This window comes from Salvelinus fontinalis, chromosome 20 (assembly GCF_029448725.1).
Source record: "Salvelinus fontinalis isolate EN_2023a chromosome 20, ASM2944872v1, whole genome shotgun sequence".
Lineage (NCBI taxonomy): Eukaryota > Metazoa > Chordata > Actinopteri > Salmoniformes > Salmonidae > Salvelinus > Salvelinus fontinalis.
The window spans coordinates 11417615-11430888 of record NC_074684.1 but is presented as its reverse complement, the minus strand read 5'-3'; the positions used below and the strand labels follow the sequence as shown (position 1 = coordinate 11430888).

Here is a 13274-nt window from a genome sequence, read left to right as displayed (position 1 = left end):
AGCAGCAGTGAGGCCTACGCCAGCCTAGACAGCTGGAGCTCCGGGGAGGGCCGTGCAGCCTCGTGGAGCTGCATGAGGGGGCAGAACAGGCAGCATTGGGAGGGTGAGCCTGGTGGGGGAGAGGGAGGGGGAGGAGTGCTGGTTCTGTGCAGAGCCTGACCTCCAGTAGCCAGGACACCACAACAGCCACCAGCAGCAGCAGCAACAGCGGCGATACGATCAACACGTTATTGTTGGCTGGAGAAAAAGATCAAAGCCAAACTCAAGTTCTCAAACTTCCTGGACGACGTCGGTGGCAGAGTGCTCGTCCCAGGCAGCCTGGAGGCCTTCCAGAAACTACCGCCTCCCCCTCCTCCCCAGAGATCCAGCTCCCTCAGCCCCAGAAACTGCCCCAGCACCACCACAGGGTCGGGAGACGACGTGATCCAAGTGGAGTACCGGTGGAGGAGCAGTCTGCCCTGCTCAGCGTCACTGCAGCGGGGCAGGATGCAGGAGGAGCAGGGTCCCATAGAAATGCCTGTGGGGAAAGCTTACCTGGAGACGGACATTGACAGTGTCCGGAGGGAGGATGAGCTGAAGGACATTAAGATCAAGAAGGAGAACACATTGTCAACTCTGGAGAGGGAGAGGAAAATGGGTGTGGTAGGAACAGCAGCTCCTCCAGAATTGCGGCAGAAAACTTTGGGAAGAATAAGGAGTCCAAGTCCAGTTTTGTGGGATGAGGGACTGGTGATGAGATACCCCTACCGATCCTTCTCTCTACCCAGAGGGATCGGCATGGTGAGTGACAAATCGTTCTGTTTCTTAATCTTACACTGGTGTGGTGTGACTTTTTTTTATACCCATCATTCTTTTCTTCTGAGCACGATCAATACATTACTGTGATTGCGCAATAGCGCATAGAATAATCTGTGACATTAGCAAAAGCCAATAAACAAATTTTCAAAAAGCCTGATGCACAATCATTTCAGATTATCTTCAACGAAATCATGTCGAAAACAGATAAAGTCTAGTATTTCAAATGACATGCACTGGCAAAGTTATGTGTATACTGCTACAGTTTACTTGGGTCGGGAAAAATGACAAAATATGTATATCTCACGTGATTCATCTACTGTATTTGATGAATGGACTGTACATGCTTTTATTTGACTGATTAACTGCAATGTGAAATGAGAAGTAATTCATGAACTCAAACTCTATTCATCGCTACAAACCATAGTAGATAATGGACCATGACGGTTTGTGTCTTATCCTAGACCTAGAAGCTTTTGCCATGTTAACCATAGACGGCTAAGAACCAATCACATAACACTGTATTTGCATGTGCATTTCATTACAGATAGCACTAACCAGATTCCTCACACAAACTAGTCAACCATATTACAATCTTGTCAATCACACATTTTCCAACATCACTATGTATGGCATCTATCATTAGTGATTCCGTTGGTAGAGCACTGTGCTTGCAAGGTCCAGGATTTACATTATCACTTAAAAAATTCAGCAGACGCTCCTATCTTAGTCAGTGCATACATTTTAATACTCACCCCCGTGGTCTACCAACTGAGCCATACGGGACAAAGGATTGTGGGTAAGATTCCTGCTGGGACCATACATATGGAAACGTGTGTCATTTATCTAAAATGACTGTTTAGATAAAAGCTTCAGATAAATGGCTATTATTATTGCTTATCTCAGCATGTAGCATGTAATCTAGGAAGGAATGGGTTTGCACATACTCACAAATTCAAATTCAAGATTGTTTATTCGTCACATACACATGATATACTGTACATGGTGTACAAAGTGCAATGAAATGCGTACTTGCAGGTATAACTCATTTAAACATAGAACTAACTTAAACAGGCAGATATATACTCTAACAACAACAAATGGTGGCCTCCTCAAAGATACTTTGACCCTAAACCGAGGCATAGCTAGTATCATAAAAATAGACCTAGAACACTAGAATTTATGCACATCTCTCTATAGCCATTATACCAAGTCAACCAAAAAGCTTGCCAATCACTAAATCAATATGGAATGTCATGCATTTGCAGCTTCCGCTCTGGCTTTCCCTGTCCAGACTATTCAATATCAGCAAGTTAACAATAATGGCTTTTCTCTGTACTGTTTGTTACCTTGGAGGGCAGGGGTAGGCGACTAGCCGCGTGCCAATTTTTGTCGCCGCGAATGGTCGGAGGGCCAGAACATAATTATAATAATTTGTACACTGCAAATTGACCACAACTAAGCCCAAAAAGAGATTATACTGGAAAATCACAAACATTTCATATCTTGATTACAATGAGACAAGATCCACATGTCGCTTAATTTGTGGGAATACTTGGGAAGAGATTTCCGAAATTAAACATATCTTTCTTGACCAAAAACGACAACCCCCCCACCCACATGTGGGCCGGGTTTAGCCTATTGCCGACACCTGCTGTAGGGTGTATGAGCGATGAGTTGTGTAGCCGAACAGAGTTGTCCACCATTCTGTCCGTCTGATTTCTGACATCTATGCAACTCTCAAGTGTTATATTGTATAATAAAACATCATTCTGACATTATTTGTGGATAACGAATATGACATCAAAATATTAATATATGTTATCCAACAGTTATCGAGTTGGACACCAGAACGAAAATCTTGCGTAATTGCGCCAGATACTTGATTAAGTTCTGGGGAGAGACGGGTTAGAGTTCATACTAAAGAGACCAGCAAGTCTCTGGGAGAATCTCAACTGCAAACTCCTCATGTCCTCTCTCCTTGCCTCCTTCTTAAACCCCATTGGAGCAGAAGTTCAGAGAGGCAGGACCTCTGCCTTTCTCATCCAATGTGCTTCGAGAAAGAGGAGCGCAGTGTGCGATTAAGATTCTCCCTGTGAGCCAAATGTCCCCTCCCCTTCCAAAATGTGAAAGTTGCATGCACCTGAGAAATTGTGATTTTTCCTAATAATCAGTGAAGAAAAATCACCGTAATGGAACAAAGGTCTTTGTTAGTTGTTGCATCCCACAGTCTTTTGACAGATGCTGCTACTTTTTTATGTTACTTGCATCTGTCCACGAGAGATTACAACAGATATTGCTGCTGTTGCTAGGTGCATTGTAAATCAGAATTGTTTTAAGTTTTAATATAGGTTTCATTGGCAACAAGGGAAATATTCAATGTCTCATTCTGCCTTTATGCAGTAAGGATCATATGACATTTACTTTCAAGGTTTTCAAAAGCCTAAATACGTCTGACACATCATCTCACCATAGGTATCACAGACATTCAATAATGAAAGAGAAAATAACATTGCCCAATTTACTGTCTGATTAAATTTCAGTCTTTGCCGTCACCTTAGCAACTGCTTGAAAAAAGGTGGGCGGTGAGGGGGCTGAGACAAGTGTGTATGTGAGCTTGTTTGTGTGTGTGTGTGTGTGTGTAGCTGTGAAGTTTATTTCTCTCTCAGTAGTATTTCACAGGAGCCCTTGTACAATACATGGTGCTGGTTGAGAGCAGTGCTGTCACATCCATCACAGTCCCATCATGACATGCACATGGCCTTCTGCTCTCATCACACTTCCTGTGAAATAACCACTGAATTCCTTAACTATGTGTTTTTTACATTATCACTACTTTTTTTGACTGCACAACACAATAAATGTGTTTTTCATTTTATTACAGTAATCAAACAGATATATTACACATACAGTACCAGTCAAAAGTTTGGACACACCTCTACTCATTCAATGTTTTTTCTTTATTTTCACTATTTTCAACATTGTAGAATAATAGTTGTCGTGTCTGTGACTATTCTGGAGAGTTATGACATAGTGAAGACATCAAAACTATGAAATAACACATGTGGAATCATGAAGTAACCAAACAATTGTTAAACAAATCAAATATATATGTTATATTTGAGATTCTTCAAAGTAGTCACCCTTTGCCTTGATGACAGCTTTGCATGCTCTTGACCTTCTCTCAACCAGCTTCATCTGGAATTATTTTCCAACTGTCTTAATTAAAGGAGTTCCCACATATTCTGAGCACTTGTTGGCTGTTTTTCCTTCACTCTGTGGTTCAACTCATTCCAAACCATCTCAATTTGGTTGAGGTCGGGTGATTGTGGAGGCCAGGTCATCTGATGCAGCACTCCATCATTCACCTTCTTGGTCAAAGAGCCCTTACACAGCCTGGAGGTGTGTTGGGTCATTGTCCTGTTGAAAAACAAATAATAGTCCTACTAAGAGCAAACCAGATGGGATGGTGTATCGCTGCAGAGTGCTATGCTACAGTGCCTTGCAAAAGTATTCATCCCCCTTGCCGTTTTTCCTATTTTGTTGCATTACAACCTGTAATTTAGATGGATTTTTATTTGGATTTCATGTAATGGACATACACAATATAGTCCAAATTGGTGAAGGGAAATGAAAAACATTACTTATTTCAAATTATTCTAAAAAATAAAATACAGAAAAGTGGTGCGTGCATATGTATTCACCCCCTTTGCTATGAAGCCCCTAAATAAGATCTGGTGCAACCAATTACGAAGTCACTTAATTAGTTAAATGAAGTCCACCTGTGTGCAATCTAAGTGTCACATGATCTGTCACATGATCGCAGTATATATACACCTGTTCTAAAAGGCCCCAGAGTCTGCAACACCACTAAGCAAGGGGCAGCACCAAGCAAGCGGCACCATGAAGACCAATGAGCTCTCCAAACAGGTCAGGGACAAAGTTGTGGAGAAGTACAGATCGGGGGTGGGTTATAAAAAAATATCAGAAACGTTGAACATCCCACGGAGCACCATTAAATCCTTTATTAAAAAATGCACCACAACAAACCTGCCGAGAGAGGGCCGCCCACCAAAACAAAGAGACCAAAGATAATCCTGAAGGAGCTGCAAAGCTCCACAGCGGAAATAGGAGCATCTGTCCTTAGGACCACTTTAAGCCGTACACTCCACAGAGCTGGGCTTTACGGAAGAGTGGCAAGAAAAAAGACATTGCTTAAAGAAAACAATAAACAAACATGTTTAGTGTCCGCCAAAAGGCATGTGGGAGACTCCCCAAACATATGGAAGAAGGTACTCTGGTCAGATGAGACTAAAATTTAGTTTTTTGGCCATCAAGGGAAATGCTATGTCTGGTGCAAATCCTACACCTCTCATCACCCCGAGAACAACATCCCCACAGAAGCATGGTGGTGGCAGCATCATGCTGTGGGGATGTTTTTTATCTGCAGGGACTGGAAAACTGGTCAGAATTGAAAGAATGATGGATGGTGCTAAATACAGGGACATTCTTGAGGGAAACCTGTTTCAGTCATCCAGAGATTTGAGACTGGGACAGAGGTTCACCTTCCAGCAGGACAATGACACTAAGCAATATGCAAAAGCAACACTCGGGTGGTTTAAGGGGAAACATTTAAATGTCGTGGAATGGCCTAGTCAAAGCCCAGACCTCAGTCCAATTGAGAATCTGTGGTATGACTTAAAAATAGCTGTACACCAGCGGAACCCATCCAGCTTGAAGGAGCTGGAGCAGTTTTGCCTTGGCGAATAGGCAAAATCCCAGTGGCTAGATGTGCCAAGCTTATAGAGACATACCCCAAGAGTCTTGCAGCTGTAATTGCTGCAAAAGGTAGCTCTACAAAGTATTTACTTTGGGGGGACGGGGACGGGGACGGGGACGGGGACGGGGACGGGGACGGGGACGGGGACGGGGACGGGGACGGGGACGGGGACGGGTGAATAGTTATGCACGCTCAAGTTTTCAGTTTTTTTGTCTTATATCTTGTTTGTTTCACAATTCTTTTTATTTAGCATCTTCAAAGTGGTAGGCATGTTGTGTAAATCAAATGATACAAACACCCCAAAAATCTATTTTAATTTCAGGTTGTAAGGCAACAAAATAGGAAAAGTGCCAAGGGGGGTGAATATTTTCGCATTCAAAATAAATCACAGACAATATCACCTGCAAAGCACCCCCACACCATCACAACTCCTCCTTCATGCTTCACAGTGGGAACCACAAATGCGGAGATCATTCGTTCACCTACTCTGCGTCTCACAAAGACACGGCAATTGGAACCAAAAATCTGAAATTTAGACTCACCAGACCCAAAGGATAGATTTCCACCTGTCTAATGTCCATTGCTTAGGTTTCTTGGCAGAAGATAGGATCTTCTACTTATTGGTGTCCTTTAGTAGTGGTTTCTTTGCAGCAATTCGACCATGAAAGCCTGATTCCCATCAGTCTCCTCTGAACAGTTGATGTTGAGATGTGTTTGTTCATAGAACTCTGTGAAGCAATTATTTGGGCTGCAATTTCTGAGGCTGGTAAAGCAAATTAACTTATCCTCTGCAGCAGAGGTAACTCTAGGTCTTCCTTTCCAGTGGCAGTCCTCAAGAGAGCCAATTTCATCATAGCGCTTTATGGTTTTTGCGACTGCACTTAAAGAAACGTTCAAAGTTCTTGACATTTTTCGTTTTGCCTGCCATTCATGTCTTAAAGTAATGATGGACTGTCATTTCTCTTTGCTGATTTGAGCTGTTCTTGCCATAATATGAACTTATTTTACCAAATAGGGTTAACTCTGTATACCACCCCTTCCTTGTCACAACCCAACTGATTGGTTCAAACGCATTAAGAAACAAAGAAATTCCACAAATTATCTTTTAACAAGACACACCTGTTAATTGAATTGCATTCCAGGTGACAACCTCATGAAGCTGGTTGTGAGAATGCAAAGCTGTCATCAAGGCACAGGGTGGCTACTTTGAAGAATCTCAAATATAAAATATATTTTCATTTGATTACCACCTCTTTGGTTACTACATGATTCCATATGTGTTATTTCATGGTATTGATGTCTTTGCTATTATTCTACAATGTAGAAAATAGTAAAAATAAAGAAAAACCTTTGAATTAGTAGGTGTGTCCAAACTTTTGACTGGTACTGTGAATAGAAATACACTACCGTTCAAAAGTTTGGCGTCACTTAGAAATGTCCTTGTTTTAGAAATTTCAGAGTTCCTCTGTCCAGTGTCTGTGTTTTCTTGCCCCTCTTAATCTTTTTTTATTGGCCAGTCTGAGATATGGCTTTTTCTTTGCAACTCTGTCTAGTAGACCAGCATCCCGGAGTCACCTCTTCACTGTTGATATTGAGACTGGTGTTTTGTGGGTACTATTTAATGAAGCTGCCAGTTGAGGACTTGTGAGGCGCCTGTTTCTCAAACTAGACAGTCTAATGTACTTGTCCTCTTGCTTAGTTGTGCACCGGGGCCTCCCACTCTTTCTGTTCGATTAGATACATATATAGCTACATTATAAATATTATTGTGTGAACTGTCTAGTTCAGTATATTTCAATGAATACACCCTAGTTTTTATTACGTGGTATATTAAACTATATTTTTTCCTCATTGAAAACAATAGACATTGAAGTTCTACTATTATTCATGAGATAGCTCAATAATATATCGCTGAATGTCCCTGCCACTTGGTTAGCACTGAACTCTAAATCTGAATGGAGATGAAAATTCCTTGTATAGCATGATCTCACCTGTTACATAATGTATAAGGGGTGAGAGATAGAGAGAAAGAGAGAGAGATTGAGAGAGGGAAGAGGGGAGAGAGAGAGACAGGGGGAGAGGGAAAGAGGAGAAAGAGAGATATTTACGGAAAGAGAGAGAGGGGGGAGGGAGAGAAAGAGGGAGAGAGAGGGGCGGATGGAGATGAGAAAGAAAAAGAGAGAGAAAGAGAGAGTGGGGTGGGGGGTTCCCCCCTAGAGAATCCAACCAGCTTGCAGTGGAGATGAGAGTTTCATTCCTCCCCACCGCCTGGTGACATAACATGTGAAATTCAACAGATGGGGCCACCTGTTTCCCTCCACCTCTCTCTCTCCCTCTTTCCTCTCTCTCTCCCCCCTCTCTTTCTTTATATCTTTGTTCGCTCTCTCTCTTTTCCCTTCAGCTCATTACAGATATTGAGTCAATGCCAGTGTCTGTTGGGGGGGGGGGGGGGGGGGGGGTTGCTATGTATCTGCAGTCTCTCTCTCTCGTTCTCTCTCTCGCTCCCTCTTAATATGACAGGATTGTTCTCTTCACACCTTTGCTAAATGCAGATATAGCCTGACGTGCTCTCTGCATGAGTGATAGCGAGAAGGAGAGAGAGAGAGGAAAGGAGAGAGAGAGAATTTAGAAACCAAAGAGAGAGAGCGGGAGTGAGTGAGGGCGAGAAAGCAGAGATGGAAACGGAGAGTGCGAGTGTGAAATGAAATGTGTGTGTGATTGAGTGTGTTGCTACTCAACTGCGACTAGCAATGCTTTTGGCAGTAGTCTACGGGGCCAATGGACTCGTCCGTTCATCTAATCTCCTGTGATTTCCTTGTAGGTTCCTGATGAGCAGATGAACACTATAAGGTAAAATGACGCTCTCTTTCTCTGTTCTTCCCTGCCTGCCTCTATTCCTGCCTGCGAAGCACGAAGCAGCCCCCTCAGATCCGTCTCTCTCTGTCTCCCTCCCTCTCTCTCTCTCTCTCTCCCTCTCTATCTTTCTTTCTATATTTGACTATTTTTCTCTCATCTCTCTCATTTAGTCTATCACTTTATATTACCTCCATCTCTCTCTCCTTTCTCTATCCCTCTATTCTCTCTCTCTCTCTCTCTTTCTCTCCCTCTCTCTCCATCCCTCTATTTTATCTCTCTTTCTCCTCCCTCTCTCCACTTCTACTCTCCTCCGCAACTGGGGGTTTCTCCACGCTTATCGGAGTTGAGTAAGCCAGCTCTGGATCACAAAGCAGGGCTTTCACCAGAAGCCCTAGCACACACACACACACACACACACAAATATACACACACACACACACACACACACACACACACACACACACACACACACACACACACACACACACACACACACACACACACACACACACACACACACACACACACACACACACACACACACACACACACACACACACACACACACACAAACCCTCAGCACAGCTCCCCTCACACATACAGCGAGGAGCGGAGGCAGAAGGCAGCAGGCAGCCAGGTTTCTGTGTCATCATCACCAGCACCAGCGATTCACAATGAGGCTCTGTGTGAGCACCAGCGGAAGGTACTGCTTCTTCAACGGAGGGAACGTCTTTGATTTGGGATTTGGGGTTGGCATGGTGTGTGTGTCCGTCTGTGTGTCATTTATTGGTACTGTACGTTTGCGCAGTTTCAGTTTGCTTCACATCGGTGTAGCTTAGAGCTTGAGAAGCATTTGCAATGATCATACAGTTCGTGATTTGCTAAGGATACTATTAGAATGCCTCATTAGAGCATGTAGCTTCACTTATATGCATTTACACTGGTACAGTTATACCACCGATTGTTTTTCTGGCTTATTGTTCAATACAGTGAACATGTCAAATAAGAAGTGGCGTATATTGTATTTAAACAATACACAACAGACACATCCTACTGTCCTCCTCTGAAAGCGAGAGAAAAGGCTTGGCTAAAAGGTTTGCTAATAAGGTGCTTAAAGGTTTGTTGTGTGAACTAGGATGTGTCAGTGGTGTTTTAGCACTCTGATATTCTAATATTGTTCTGGGAAGTCTTTTGTGGTTTCAGGGAAGCCACAAATCATTTTATTCAGTGCACTGTCATTTAGAGGGAGAACAAGAGCTATATAGCCTGGTTCCTCTCTAGGTTTCTTCCCAGGTTCCTGCATCCTAGGGAGTTTTTCCCAACCACTGCTTGCTCTTTGGGGTTCTGGCTCTGTATCTGTAAAGCACTTTTGTGAAAAATACATTTAATGAATTGATTGATAGTGATACCTAGCTAAAAGTATTCTTGTCCTACGAACATTCCTTATAAACCTCTCATACCCCTCTCATGTTATTAAATTAGTCCTGGTAAATTTGATTACCTCTCTAAAATGTTATTGTTCCTCCCTCAATTATATAGTTTTTAATGCAACATCTTCATTACATTTCCATCTACGATCAGCTAGTTTTCTCTTTCGTTTTGGTTGATTTGCTGCAACACGTAGTTCTATATACCTAGGCTATAATATACTGTGTAAAGATTTTTAAGATTTACGAGGTTAAATTGCTTTTCAAAACACCAAGGAGGGTAAATTCATTTGATGGACTGTTTCACCAACAGCCCAACAGTATTGATTATCGTCACCTCTGTGACCGGTGTTAGCCGCTAACTGTTTGGCACTTTAATTATACAGTACAACATCACAAGTGCCACATCTACATTACATTGGACGATAAAGTTATACTCTATTCTCGTCTTTGGCTTCACAACACATGATTGACATAAAGAAACATTTCATAATCAGGAGCAGGGATTGTGGCCTTACCCCCTCTTTCTTCCCCCCTATCTTTAAAGGGCTGCACTTCCTGATTTGACATTTTTAGAACTGTATGGTTGTTTGCATGTTGATTGCATTTTAATGTAGACCTATAGGGAAGATAGACCATGTGGAGATGTTCATATTGAATCATATATTATTTTATTAACTTCCTAACTTTTTTGATAAGAATAGTACAGATTTTCTCAGGGTTGCGGTTGTCACTAGTTACCACAACCACAAAGTCAACATTGGCTATAAATCGAAAAAATTCATGAAAACAAAATTGTGCTTTTTGGTCTTCAATTAAGGTTAGGGTTAGGAAAAAGGCTTGCAGCGTTGTTAAGGTTAGGTTTAAAATCCGATCTCAAAAAGAGGAATTGTAAAAATAGGTGGGGTTTAGCCATAACTAGGACTTTGTGGCTGGGGTAACTGTTAGTGACCATCTCCCTGCTTGCTTTCTCACTATCTCTTCCTCTCTTTCTGTCTCTCTCTCTCTCTCTCTCTCTCTCTCTCTCTCTCTCTCTCTCTCTCTCTCTCTCTCTCTCTCTCTCTCTCTCTCTCTCTCTCTCTCTCTCTCTCTCTCTCTCTCTCTCTCTCTCTCTTTCCTCTCTCTTTGTCTCCTCTGCTTCCTCCTGCATGCATTGCAGCCTGCCTCAGCCTCACCACTGTCTCACCAGTAGCCTACTCTCTGGAATTCAAAATGTATTATGAGAATTTAATAGCTTATTTTTTCCCCTCCTGCTGAGGTAGGCTCTGTTTAACGCAATGACTGCATATAGTTTAACATTAGCTTCTTACTGCAATATTATATTGGTTGATTGATTGAATTTATTAAACAGTTGTAAAATACACCTCCACATACAATTAGCTGGCTAAGTAATACTACCCAGAGTCCTTCAACGTTACTGCAATAGAAGTCTCTGCCAGTAGCTAGTCACCTGACTGACTGTAGCTATAAACGACTATTTACCAGTTGTGCGCCCATTCTTTGAGACTTGTGTTTCTGTTTGTTTGGGGATGTCTGTAGACATGTCAGGAGTCTCAGGACGGTTTCAAAATGGCCTTTTGTCCAGCATCTCACAAAACACTGTCAGCAGCATCTCTAGTTACCTACTTGAGCCTCCTCCGAGCTGGGGTAGATCATTTCATGTCTCAGGCCCTCAGCCTGAGCCACGAGAGGGCGGAGTTAGCCGTTTGAGAGAGGGGTGGATGTGCTGCTAAAACAACCTGCACACTGGGGTAGACGTAACATAGTAAAAGTAAATCCGGGACACTCCAATTAGTATGATATGTTACGTTTGGTCTGATATGTATTAATTAGTGGAAGTCTATCATCCATTTTGTATGATATGTTACAAATTACAATTCGTACAATATGTTACGAATTTGCAAACATATGATATGTTACAAATTGCTGGATATTTGTGTTATATGCCCACCCATCCAACCTGACTAACCAGGTAGCCTAGTGGTTAGAGTGTTGGGCCATTAACTGCAAGGTTGCTGGATCAAATCCCCGAGCTGACAAGGTGATAATTTGCTGTTCTGCCCCTGAGCAAGGCAGTTAACCCACTGTTCCCCGGGTGCTGAAGATGTGGATGTTGATCAAGGCAGCCCGCTGCACCTCTCTGATTCAGAGGGGTCGGTTTAAATGTGCGAGATGCATTTCAGTTGAATGCATTCTGTTGTACAACTGACTAGGTATTCCCATTTACTTAAAATAAATATAATTCTTATGTAAGTAGTAGATTTTCTTTAGTGTGTAGAAAATATATATATTTTTACGATTATAAGGTCCGGACCTTGTAGTTACTGTGTTTGAGGTTTTTAAGTGATTGGAATTTGTAAATATTGTCCCATGTACATTGTGTAATTTACTGATGGTCCCTAACTACCCCCCATAGAGATATCGAATGTCAAACCAAATTGAGCATTGGCATTACGATCAGGTCTCGTGCACCTGCGCTCCGAATTGATGATTACTTGGGTGCTGCCAGGTTTGGGCATGTGGGCAGGATTGAAATAAACCCACAGAAATCACAGGTTAGTATTTTTCATCATTAATGTTGTTCTGGAGGCAGCTCTACAGACTGGTCACTCGCTGGCACAGCCACAAAGTTACAAAATCTGATTTTGAACCTATCCCTAACCTTAATCACACTGCTAACCCTAATACCTAACCCTAACCTCACATTAAGACCATAAATAGCTAATGTTTTCTTTGCAGCTGGCCTATCTAATGGGAAATCACTCAGTTATGCCTCCAAGACAAGACTCATAACAATAAACATCAACCTGCACAGAACTGTTACGGTACCCTTCATTCCATGACATACCATTTGTTCCTATCATCTCACAAATCACTGTTTGAGAGACAGAGTAGCAGGGCAAAGGGGAAAAAAGTAGACAGATTTGACTCCAACCCCCAGAGTGCCTCACTCAGTGCTACCGTGCCAGTGACCCCAGTCTCCCAGCCAAAAAAGTATGAAACGTGTTGAAATCTCTCCACTGTGTGTCCTCATTCTGTCTCTAATTTCCTGTATGTATTTTGGCCTCAGCCGGACGTAGTAGATGTACATTTTATCGAGAGATGGCCCTATGGCCCTGTCATGGTTTGTAGGAGTGAGGAGCTATGCAGTGTTGAATGCAGAATTAGTGAGTTGGGTAGAGACTGTCTCACGGACTGAACTGGGCTAGATGGCTATTCGCTAATGAGCTTCTCAAACATGCCTCAGTGCGTTAGAAGACAGACCTGTCACTGGTTGGTCCTCGCTCTCTCTCTCTCTCTCTTCTCTCTCTCAATCTTCTCGTTCTCTCGTTCTCTCTCACTCATAATATGTGAGATATTGACGGATCCACTGCGGGGCATTACTGTGTCTCAATACCATCATTACTCTTCCCCGC

General features: G+C 42.5%; 1 pseudogene; it reads left to right on the top strand.

Moving 5' to 3' along the window:
* Nucleotides 1-399: 399 nt before the first annotated feature.
* Nucleotides 400-13274, top strand: part of LOC129817297 (brain-enriched guanylate kinase-associated protein-like) — a 40448-nt pseudogene continuing 27573 nt past the window's right edge.